We start from the raw sequence: 12,697 nt of genomic DNA on the forward strand, positions 1-12,697 counted from the left end.
ACAGAGGTATGGTCTTGACTATGAAGACACGTTCAGTCCAGTTATCAAGCCCACTACCATTTGTCTGCTACTATCCCTTGCTGTTACTCGAGGATGGTTTCTCCGTCAGCTTGATGTGCAGAACGCTTTTTTGCATGGAGTTCTGGAGGAGGAGGTTTATATGCGTCAGCCACTAGGGTTTGTGGATCATGCACGTCCTAATCATCTCTGTCGTCTTTTTAAGGCGCTCTATGGGCTTAAGCAGGCTCCCCGTCCCTGGCATGCACGCCTTGGTTCGGTTTTGCGAGCACTTGGGTTCATTCCCTCTACTGCTGACACATCACTGTTTCTTATTTAACGCCCCGAGGTTACGATGTATTTACTGGTCTATGTTGATGATATTATTCTCATCAGCTCCTCAGATGTTGCGGCAGATCGTCTTGTGGCTGCGTTGAGTGGTGATTTTGCTGTCAAGGATCTCGGTGCTCTGCACTTCTTCCTTGGTCTGGAGGTTTCACGGTCTTCTGCTGGAGTCACTCTTACTCAGAAGAAGTACGCTCTGGATTTGTTGCGTCGTGCTGGTATGCTGCAGTGTAAACATGTCACTACTCCTATGTCTGCCACTGATCGGTTGTCTGCTTTTGATGGAGACCCTCTCTCCCCTGATGATGCCACTGAGTACCGCAGTCTTGTTGGAGGCCTGCAGTATCTTACTATCACCAGACCAGATGTCTCTTATGCAGTCAATCGTGTCTGTCAGTTTCTTCATGCGCCCACAACATCCCATTGGTCAGCTGTGAAGCGCATTCTGCGCTATATATGTCTCACTGCATCTCATGGTTTGCTCCTCCAGCGTGCGCCGTCTTATGAGATCTCAGCCTTCTCAGATGCAGACTGGGCTGGTAGTCCTGATGACCGGCGATCCACGGGGGGTATGCAGTGTTTCTTGGCCCCAACTTGATTGCCTGGAATGCTCGCAAGCAGGCGACGGTGTCTCGCAGCAGCACGGAAGCCGAGTACAAAGCAGTTGCTGATGCGACAGCTGAGATCATTTGGGTTCAGTCCTTGCTGAGAGAGTTGCGAGTCCCTTCGGTTCATTCTCCAGTGCTTTGGTGTGATAACATTGATGCTACATACTTGTCATCTAATCCAGTGTTTCATGCTCGGACAAAACATATTGAGGTTGATTATCACTTTGTTCGAGAGCGTGTTGCACAGAAGCTGCTTAGCATCAAGTTCATATCATCAAAGGATCAACTTGCTGACATCTTCACGAAGCCTCTTCCACAACCACAGTTTGTAGGCTGCAGGCGCAATCTTAACTTAGTTTGTACTTCAGGCCACAGTTAAGATTGAGGGAGGGTGTTAGACTGTATATGTATACGTAGACTTGTGTATACGTCTTGTACTTGTACTTGTATCCTTTGGTACTTATATATAATGAAATAGCCGCACCCCCAAGGGTGTCGAGCAGTTGCCCCAATATCCTGGTTTTAACACTTCTCTGGCTGGTTGTGTTGGCTGGAGAGGAGAGTTGGGAAGAAGAGGAGGGTGTGTGTGTTTTATGTAGCTAGAGTCCAGTCCACACGCAGCACTGCGTCTTCTCTTCTCTGGTGTGGGTAGCATCTTGTGTTGTGTGAGAGATGTCGGCTACAGAAAATTGGTTGATGGATCCATTGGACCGAGTAGTACTGCTGCATGCAAGGGCTGCCGTGCCGCAGGATACAAAATATATTCTGCGCCAGTGGTGTGCATGATCACATGTTTTCGTCAGGTGCTACAGTAAGGATGCTGCAGCTTTAACTTTTAACACAGATGCTGCAGCATTGTGCAACAAAGTATAAGTATGGTACTGGCCTCTGTGCATCATAGGTCACAGAATAACAAACATGGTAGTAGTATACCCTAGGAACCAATAGCTAGGACCTGGCATCTGTCCTGCCGTGCATGCATGGTGATCAATCAATGGCCATATGGGACTTGGTGGAATGGCCAAGTGAACAGAACGCAGGGCATGGACCGCTGGCCAAAACGATGTGTAGTGTAGGGCTTTGACTGGCGGTCAAAACAATTCGAACACGTTGGTGCTGCAGTAAGGCGGTGTCACAAGATGTACCAAAAACAATATTCTGCCTTGATGTCTGAAGAATTATAGTAAATGATACAATGTTTTTTAGACTACCATAAAAAGGACACAATTCTGCACAAACATAACCTAAGCAAAAGCCCATTTTCTCCGTGCATTTGGCACATTAATACGGGCGAGTCAAGGAGTAGTTTCTACCAAATCCCCCAAAGCGACAAGGATCAGTGTGTTGCACTACTCCCTCCGTTCCGAAATATAGTGCGCATAGATTCAGGCTCTAATACCAAGACATGCGCTGGAGGCTGGCTTTGGACGAGAATAGCCCTGCTTTCTATGTTCCTCGAACACACAATTAGTACTAGTACTAGCTAGCAAACACCGGCGTGGACATGCAGCCAGGGACGCTCCGACGCCGGCAAAAGGGAAGAAGCCAGCCGCGGGCGTGGTGACGCCGGCCGCCGGCGGCGGAAGGGAAGAAGCTGGCCGCAGGCGGTGCCACTGGCCGTCGGCAGTATACGTGTTGATGCTGACCATGGACACGGAGAAGCAGAGCGGGGACACCGGCCACCATCACGGACGCGGTGCTGCTGCCCGCCTGCGGTGGACGCTGGCCGCCAGTGGAAGACGTGGAGAAGGCGGCCAAGGACGCGGTGATGCCGGCCGCTGGCAGCGGACGCGGAGAAGGCGGCTGCGGATGTGATGACGCTGGCCGCCTCGCCACCGCAATCTCCTGGATCCGGCCAACACAGAGGAAAGGAGGCCGACCCAGAGCTCACAGGAGGTCTTCGGCGGCACACCTGACCGCCTCGCCACAACAATCTCCTCGATGCGGTCGGGAGGAGAGGCATGCGCAGGCGGCGAGGAAGGCAGGCGACCCCGCGGCCTTGCGCCACTACCGGCACACGCACCAGAGGCTGAAGAAGCGAGGACGCGCTCAAGCATGTCCTCGTGGAGCTGCCCAAGCTTAGGTGCCGCCGCTATGTCCGCTTCAAGATCCATCCGCCGTGGTCCTCGGCCGTTGCTCCTTGTCGCCGGAGCAGGGGAACGGGAGGCGATGGCGTGGTCCTCGTCGCTGCTGGTCCAATCCCGACTCCCGGCCGCCTGTGATGCGTGTTGTGTGCGGGAGGAAGGGGATAAAGGCCATGGGTGCGTCCGTGCAGTTGCGGGGTTAGTTTCGTCCAGAAGAGCACAAAGTTGCTTATACGCACTACATAGTGGAATAACGCTAAAAAACTTATGCGCACTACAAACTGGAACGTAGGGAGTACTACACTTGTACTCGTTGTTTTCTTGTTCTTGTCGTTGGCGTGCATTGCCGGTGAAACATGCATGACCATTTACACGCAGAGGGCTAGTGGCGTACACGAGTTTGACCAGAGGACAAGTTTGTCTTATCTCGTGTGCAAAATGCCAACGACAGGAACAGGAGCCTCCTGCCTGCTGCACCCTGCTGTGATAAAACAAAAATGTGTCTTTGCGCCTGTGCCCGAGTTAAATTAAAGATCCTACTACGTATCGTTGTTGCGTACTACTCCTGGCAGCTCTGACTAGCCGACTGATCATGTACGCTGATCCTGCAGCGATGTCACATGTATGGATGAATGTTGAGGTAATAGCACCAGGAGTCCCACGACTTGTCCTAGATGTGACGATTTGGTCCAAAATTTGCAAAAGCCAACTATTGAGTCCCACAACTTGCATTCAATGTGCAAATTTAGTCCTAGCCAATCAGACGACGACAAGTGGAGCCTAGTCAGCAGAGCCGGTCAGCGCAGCACATTTTTCAATTACCCCCCTGGCCTTTGCACTAATGAACCCGCCTCCTCTCCCCTCCTCTCCGCTCCACCCACTCCCCCTCTGCTCCCTCTCTGCTTCCCCCCTTCCCGCCGATCTGCGTTCGCGGCCCCAGCAGCTCTGTCTCACACCGGCGACAGACCAGCAAGATCCGTCAGAAATTGAGGAGAGGGAGGGCGCCGGGGAGCGGCAGCGGCGAGCAATGGACGGCCACGGGGGCGGCGGCTCCGGCATAGGAGGCGCGGGCAAGCTCACGCGGACGCCCTCCTCGCTGTTGCGCTCCTCGACTGTGCGCAACTGCTCCTCCTTCCAGGCGGTGCTGGTGGAGGACCCGGAGCCCGACGACAAGAAGTAGCAGGCGCCGGCGCAGGGCAGGGCGCTGCACCCGCACGGCCTCCGGCCGGGCGGCCCGCCCCACCCGGCCCTCATCCTCGCGCTCCCCCTCGCCCTGCTCCTCCTGCTGCTCCTCCTCCCCGATGACCTCCACCTGCTCCTCCTTGCGGCCGCCGCCACCGCCGCGCTCGCCGCGGCCGCCGCGGCCGCGCGCCGCCTGCGGATGCGCCGCTCCCCGCAGTCCGGCTCCGTGCAGTGGTTCATCGGCGACGAGGGCAACAGGCCACACCACGCCCGCGACAGCAAGGGCAGGGGCAGCGCCGCCGCCGCGCACGGCCGCGTGGTGCGAGAGGGCGTCGAGTTCTACATCAATGGGGACTGCTACGAGGGGGAGTTCCACGACCACAAGGGCCGCTGCAACGGCAGCGGCGTCTACAACTTCTTCGGCAAGGGCAAGTACGAGGGGGACTGGGTGGACGGCAAGTACGATGGCTACGGCATCGAGAGCTGGGCGCGCGACAGCCGCTACCGCGGCCAGTATCGCCAGTGCCTCCGCCATGGCCACGGCGTCTACCGCTTCTATAGCGGCGACTGCTACGCCGGCGAGTGGGCCGGCGGCCAGAGCCACGGCATCGGCGCGCAGACGATTTCACAGACTACCCGTAAGAGCAGAGCTGATCGATGTTGATTTTATTCCAGAGTTCAGTTCGATCAGACTAGTAGCTAGTATTCCATCCCATCGTTCTAAGTAGCATCGCTGTTAGCTTGAGCTCCATTGTTCTGTTAGTATATGGCTTACGATTGTGCCCTGCTAAGATTGAGGTGAAACTTCTCATGATCAGCAACATTCAGCTTGTTACAGCTTTGCTTTCATTACCTTGCTTGTATTTGGTGCCCCTCTGATAATTGCCCCTTGGAGAATCAATTTGATTTTGATGCATTGCAGCATGTTTGTCTCTGCACATTAACGATCTATTTTTGCTTATATCTTAGTTGTGCTGGTGCGCCTCTGATAATTATTCCCCGGATAATCAATTTGATTTTGATGCCTTGCACAGTGACTATCTCTGCATTAACAATCTATTTTTTCTTAGTAATTTGCCAGATTCTATATATGCCTGTATCATCTGGTTTACCTGATCAGACATATGTTCTAGACATTTGTAAGTGTGTTAGGATCTGCTGACTTCTAAAAAATGTCTCACAGTACTGGTTTGCACTAGCTTGGAAACTCTGTTCATCTTTTTGAATCGTCATGCTATTAGGGGCAAAGAAAAATCCAGCCAGTTAAACTCAGGTGGTGTAGTGCGGGTTCATTAGTGCAAAGGCCAGGGGGGTAATTGAAAAATGTGCTGCGCTGACCGGCTCTGCTGACTAGGCTCCACTTGTCGTCGTCTGATTGGCTAGGACTAAATTTGCACATTGGGTGCAAGTTGTGAGACTCAATAGTTGGCTTTTGCAAGTTTTGGACCAAATCGTCACATCTAAGACAAGTTGTGGGACTCCTGGTGCTATTACCTCATGAATGTTTCCGTCTCGCATGCGTCCCGGTTCTGGCATTTGACCCAAGGTCCAAGCATGGCGCCCTCTCTCTTTATTCAGGCCGTCATGCGGTCCAAGCCCAAGCAAAGCTAGCTCTCCAAACACATGCATGAATCTGTGTAGGAATTTGGTTAACCGCACGTTAGTTGGATTATCAACTCGTTTTTAGTAGTATCATTCATTTTGTTTTAAACGTAGGCAAATGATTTGCCTCATCCATTAATTAAGAAGAAGAGAATTGCATAGTTAATTAACTAAAACCGGGCAAAAAAAAAAACCAACACAATCTGCTAAGTGACATGTAGAGGATTCCTCACACAAGGGACTATGAAAAAATTCTCATCAAGGAAACATGCGGGCGTTGTCGTCATCACTTCTCCCCAAGCAAACATCATGACCATCTTTTCTTCCTGAGCAAGCGACTCCTACTTTGCCTCAAACTACCGTCGACGTAGCCCATGCCGAAGTGGCCGCATGGTGCTCCATGAAGACCATGCCAAGCACTCAGCCACTAATGCAACTCCGATTCTTGCAGCGAGTTTTGAAGAGGAACTGTGCAAGGGTGGCACCGCCGAAGATCGCTGAACAGATCACTATCAGCCTTGGTCATCACCGCCGGGGCCTCGCCTCTGCTACTACGACTTCGCAACAACAAAACAGTCAGATGCTACAACCATTGCCGAAGAAGAGCTGACTACCACAACCAGTGCATCATCCCGACATCAATCACCCCCTTTGTTGTTGCCGAGGAAGCCACGAAACCAACAACACTGACATCCACCGACCCCGTTTGCTGATGCTCAGCTCCAAAGACGATGCCCCCAAGGAGGGACACAACACCATAGCTGTCGTAATTTGATTACACTGATCTAGGGTTTCTCCCAAAGCTGCAAAGTCTATCACGATGAGTATCACCTTGACGACGCCAACTAAAGGAAACGACGCTTGAAAGCGTCGTCGGCGCCAATTCTGGTCAACATAGGAGACAAGACTTTCGTCTGGATCAACCTTTGAGCTTCACTTGCCACGTGCTGCAACCTGTTGTCGAATTTTTGCTTATTATTGTTGTCTTCATTTGCATGTGTCAATTTGATTCGATTCCAATTCAAGAAGATAAAGTTTGCCGAGACAAACTCAAGACGGGCCAATTCAGCCGCACCGCTTACACCACTTGGGCCTCAAGCGGCCCATCTTGCTCTTCTCTTCCCTGGTGTGCCGTTCTTGATTGTTGGATCAAAATATAATGGCTACGTCTTCTTCCTTACTCGATCGTTCTTCTTTCTCCTGTTCTGCTTGAACCAACGGAATTGCCCGCTACCTTGTTTGTCCTCTGCTGGTGACTCCGTGACGAACCGTGTCACCCCGCTGCGGAGATGTTCTAGCAAGCCCTCGCCAGCAGTAGCCACAACTAGGGGCATCAGGTCCCCGTCTCAAGCTTGGGCTCTATTGAAACCGAGTGGCGATGACATCTAAAAGGCTCTAACCGCACCGGTCAACCTGATGCCACACCTCATTTGTGGCACGGTCTTGGCGGCCACCATCTCCGCCTCGGGCCTTCTCGTGCAGATCGACTGAAACTACGAAAAAAGTTAAGGGGGGCGGGGGATAGCAAATGCGATTTGTTTCATGTGACTATACCAAAATGAGTGTTCTCTTCAAAAAAGATTACCTCGATAGGAGGGAACGCTCTCTAAATGTGCTCGAACGTGTTAGCATTAATCTTTTCTTCTTTAGAAGTTATTAATCTTGTCATCACTCGAAACACATGCATGTGAGTAAACGAGTAATTGGTGCATATGTCGTTGGCGGGTATACTTGTGCTAGGATAACCTACATCTAAGATTGACCCTGCTCGAGAAGCGAGCAGCATGATACATGCTATGATGATATTTGGATGTGTCAGCAAAGAGGGTAAATTTTTGATCTGCCAATCTTCTCTAGCTTCTCACAAGCATGGCCGCTTAAACCTCCAACGGTCTCTTTGGAAAGCTCGATAACAAGTTGTTTTCTGTTGTGTATGATTTAATATCTAGACTGTTTGTTTGTGCAAATTGAAAAGAAAACGTATAAATTTCCATGAAACGGGGGAGGAATTCAAGCATATGTATGCATGGTACCCGTGCATGCATGTCACATCACCTCGGATTGGAAGCTCTCTGCTTTTGACCAGGTCAGTCATGTGAAATCACCACGGACGAGTCACATGCATGGCTAGTTGGCTACTGCTTTGCTGCAGTACACACAAGAGATGAATACTCCACCTCGTAAAATCACTGTTTCAACTCTTTAATTAACCCAAGAGTAGCACGATTTAAGTTTCGAAAATAATTTCAAATTTCAACCTTTTTCGTAGCGCATGCAATGGGGGCGCTATGCTCGAAACCATAGCACAGAGGCGATAAGCCCTGCTAGCGTTGCTTCTATTTCACATTGCCTCTTGCTTGCACAAACACACGACATGGAACATGAAAGCAACTTTAGCTTGCAGGGACTCAAATCAGTGGCACATGACGATACAAGTGGTGATGGATTCAGTATTGTGGTATGCATCTAAGTGCCTGATCGGCAAAACTACAGTTAATTTCAAGGGCTATTCTCCTTATGTCTTGTCGTGTCCTCCCCTTAGCTTCTCATGTCATTTGTTTTTGTAGCAAGGCTCTTTCCAGGCTTTCAAATTGACATTTCAGAAGTCTTACTTCTAAACTTTGTAGGTTTAGGAGGTCATCACTAAACTAATTCTTAATAATAATCTCTGCCATTGAGAAGAGTTAACAGCGAGACGCAAGACATCATCAACAATTGATTTATGTCGTATCGCGCTTCCAATCTTCGATGCTAAATATAACGTTTTGGGAGGTAAGGGTATACGTAAAATATGTTTTAGCATTATTTGGGTATACATAAAATATGTTTTCGCCATCTCCTTCCTCGCCGCCACCTCCTCCCATTTCCACTTATGCCTAAGTTAGGATATGCCTCACAACCTTGTGGCACCGCGAGGTGAGGGGAGCTCCTATGTGATGCATCAAGCATCAAAGCGCCACCATTTCAAGGCATGCACGTCGTCGACACATCTCATCGTTTTTGTTATGCGTTCATGGGCATCAAAGATCAAACACATGCACATGATCATACTGAGCCCTGGACACTTGTATATCTGGTCACAGACACTGGTGCGTGCTTTGAGACCAGTCCATCAACATTCAACCATTTTGGGTTCGCGTGTAACATGCATGCTGAGAAAAGATCCACCATATCAAGAAAACGTCCTCTCTCCGGCATGCACAAGTAGGTTATTTAAGACGTTGCATAATTCACGACAGAAACAACTTGTTATCCATAAGCCTCTCCAAAGAGACAGTTCAAAGTTTACCTGCCACTAGTCTGTAATCGGCCATGCTTTGGAGAAGCTAAAGATAAATATACTCTAGGATTTGTACACCAAGTGTTAACCCTTTCATGCAAGTTCTACTAGTACAACAGTACCTGCCAACAATACATGCCCCAAGCCCCCAATGATCCATTTGCTAACATGCATGCATGCATCTGTTTTGCGGTAATGATGACCAGACATATGCCAACATGCATGGATCTACTAAGTAGAGTGTAGTGAAGTAAAGCAAGGATCAAGCAGAGGAAAATTAACACACAAGAGATAGTTGATTAAGATTTAAGCCAACACCGGTGGTACTACAGATTTCCTTCTTCCACCTAATAAAGCAAACTAAACGCACTCCGTAAGATTAAGAACGATGATAGTAAATTGATTGATGTCTTTGTCCAGGCACGTACGCGCGCCGGACACATCATTTGGAGATAGATCGAACACAACCACAACCCTGCTAATGAATTGAGAGAGACAGTCCCACCGGATCGGCTCGTTCTTGGCTACACACCTACCTAGCTCGACGGAGCCTCAGTGCCCGGGGACGACTACGGACAACCCAGGCGGCAACGAGATGCACGCCGACGAGCGCCGCCGCGATGCAGTAGTTGACGACGAGGTCGCAGGAGAGCTCCAGGAGCAGGGCGGAGAGGGCGAGGAACGTGGAGGTTATGGTGAGGTTGAGGCCGACGATGAACATGGCGCGCATCTCCCAGTCCCACCCAGCGGCGCTCAGGTCGTCGGCCGCCTTGCCGAGCCAGGAGAGTACCCCGGCGGCCGTGGAGGCGCTGAGGACGAGGGTGCGGCGCACCTGGACCGCGAGCTCCTGGAGCTCCATCCTCTCTGGTCTTCCGCAGCCGGGGAGACCGCTCAAGTCCGCCATCCCGACGAGGAACATGACACCGAGGAGGCAAAGCACCACAGGCGCCATTTCCTTGAAGACGCCCATGGCTACCCTACGCGCGTCTTCTTCTCTCTACTACTACTATGCTCTGCTCTCTCCCTCGCACTAGCTCGAGATCTAGATGGATGGCTGGCTGGTTGGAGAGGAGTGTTGGGAAGAAGGAGAAGGGGGGTGCGTGTTTATGTAGGCAGAGTCCAGTCCGCGCAGGCGCAGCACTGCCTCTTCTTGGGTGGGATAGAAAATTGATTCAAATGCATTGAAATGCTGTGCCGTGGCGCAGGATACAAAAGATATGATGTGCTTATGCTGCAGTATTGTGCAACAACATAGAGTACTCAGCAGCAGCGTATCTTCTGCAGCATAGGTCACAGAATTCCAAACATGGTAACCCCAGTAACTAGCTAGGGCCTGGCGCCTCTGTGCTGCCATGCATGGTGATCAAGATCAATCAATGGTCAAATGGCGAGTGAATTGCAGAAAATACTAATTCCGAGGCTAATTTTTTGGTCAAATGGTGATCAAGATCAATCAATGGTCAAATGGTCAAATTACAAGTCTACAGTTTTGTGCCCAAAAATACTAATTCCGAGGCTAATTTTTTGCAAAAAACACTAGTCGATGATTTTGGCCATTTTAATGATGATTATGACAGGTGGGCCACGCATTTGCTGACATGGCGTAACGGTTCGTGATAGACGACATTATACAGGGGATATATAGATATACGGAACGGTCCTTGTAATTTCACCAAGAGGCCCTTCAATAAAAAAACAAAAAAGCAATCAAGTCCAGGATCTTGTCGCCGGCGAGCAGAACAGCAGTACGCCAGCCATGGTCTTGTCGCCGGCGAGGGGAGGGGGTGGAGGGGGTGCTGTCGGGATCTGGATGGTCGCGGCCCTGCAGGCCACCAGGTCTGACACGGCGCTTCGGGACGGCCTAGCCCCTTGCGATCTCGGGAGGAGCAGCAGCGGCACCAGCCGCGCATGGGCGGGAGCGACGCCAGCACCGGCCCTGCGGGCATCTGGCGGGTCAGCTCAGAGCGATGGAGGCCTACATGCGCAGGGGCAGCAGCGGCGTCGGCAGCGACGGGCGCGAGCAGCAGAGGCGTCGGCCGCGACGGGCGCGAGCAGCAGCCGCGGCGGCTCTGGCCATGAGGGCATGCTGCTGGTCAGCCCGGAGTTCGAATTGGTGGAGGCCGAGGTGCGCAGGGCAGCAACCGCGCCGGGCAGGCGCGGGCACGAGCAGCAGTCGCGCCGGCCGCGCACGGGCGCGAGCTGCGGCGGCGCCGGCCATGCGGGCTTGCTGCGGGTCAGCTCGAAGCTCGGAGCGGTGGAGGGCATGGGGAGGCGGCTCGGCGAGGGAGGGGCGGCGCCGGCGAGGGTCAGACGGCGCCGGGAGGGAGGGGCAGCTCCAGGAGGACACGGCGGAGGCGCCCTTGTGCCCAGGGCTGTTTTTTATTTTTTGAAGAAGGGAGGTAGTTTTTGGTAAAAAAAATTATCTGTAACGACGTCCAACATGAACAGTTATGCCACATCATCATTTGTGGGCCCTATCCGTCATAATCATCATCAAATGAGCCAAATCCGGCAACTAGTGTTTTTTTAAAAAAAATAGCCTCGGAATTAGTGATTTATAGACTTGTGATTTCTGCAAGACTGTACTTCAATGTCGATGTTTTTTGCAATTCACTCGTCAAATGGCATTAACCGCTGGCGAGAACGCAGAGAACGCATCATGTGGTGATGCCGTAGTTTTATGCGTGATAGTAGATGACATGCCGGGCAACAATGCTAGGACCTGACCTCTCTGGCTGCTGTAAACGTGTCATGTACTAATGACGGCAATGTTGTGCGTGATAGCAGAGTACTCAGCGGCAGCATAGGTCACACCTAGTCACTAGCTAGCTCAATGCCGTCGTGCATGGTAATCAAGCAACGGCCAAATGGAGGGGCAAAATGTAGAGATGAACACAGGTCGTGAACCGCTGGGCACAAGGATGTACGTATAGAGTAGGGGTCTGGCTAAATAGTTCCAATGCGTTGGGTGCTACAGTAAAGGGGTCTGAGATGATCCTTGCTCGGTATCTCTGTCTAGGTGCGTGATGGATGACAAAAGAAAAGTAGTTTCCTCTCTCGTGCAACAAAAATTGCTAGCAGACAGGCAGAGTGACAAAGAGATGCAGCAGGACGCACCTATAGCTACCTAGTAGCTGCCGTCTGGCCTTCAAGCCAAGAGCCACGCGATTCTGAGTGTGTGCCAGTCTACTCTTGCTCTTGGCGTTGCTCCAGAGAGGAGTACGTACTACATACGGTAGCTGAGCTGCACATGAATGATGCCACAGCTATCGGTCTGCACTGGAGAGATCATCCGTCAATTAGGTGAGTGTGTATTGCTGATTGATCTAGGAAAGTAATTCCCGTACGTGATGTACTACTTCCTAGGTTGTTTAAGCTCATGGCTCATTCATTATCATCTCTTGTTAACCAACCGCTATGGTGTTGGTGTGTGTTTGTGATCTCCAAGAATTTGGTTAACCAACCGCTGGCTCATTCATTATCATCTCTTGTTACAATGTAGAACGTACTACTCTTTAAAATGAAATGAATTGCCCCTCGCTAGCAGGCCAGGCCAGGCAGCACTTATTCACCCCATCGGCCTCATGCATATGCATTAT

General features: G+C 51.2%; 1 pseudogene; it reads left to right on the forward strand.

The window, feature by feature from the left end:
* The first annotated feature begins 3,962 nt into the window (after nucleotides 1–3,962).
* Nucleotides 3,963–4,880, forward strand: LOC119310751 (annotated as a pseudogene).
* The last annotated feature ends 7,817 nt before the right edge of the window (nucleotides 4,881–12,697 follow it).

Source organism: Triticum dicoccoides, chromosome 5B, assembly GCF_002162155.2.
Source record: "Triticum dicoccoides isolate Atlit2015 ecotype Zavitan chromosome 5B, WEW_v2.0, whole genome shotgun sequence".
NCBI lineage: Eukaryota > Viridiplantae > Streptophyta > Magnoliopsida > Poales > Poaceae > Triticum > Triticum dicoccoides.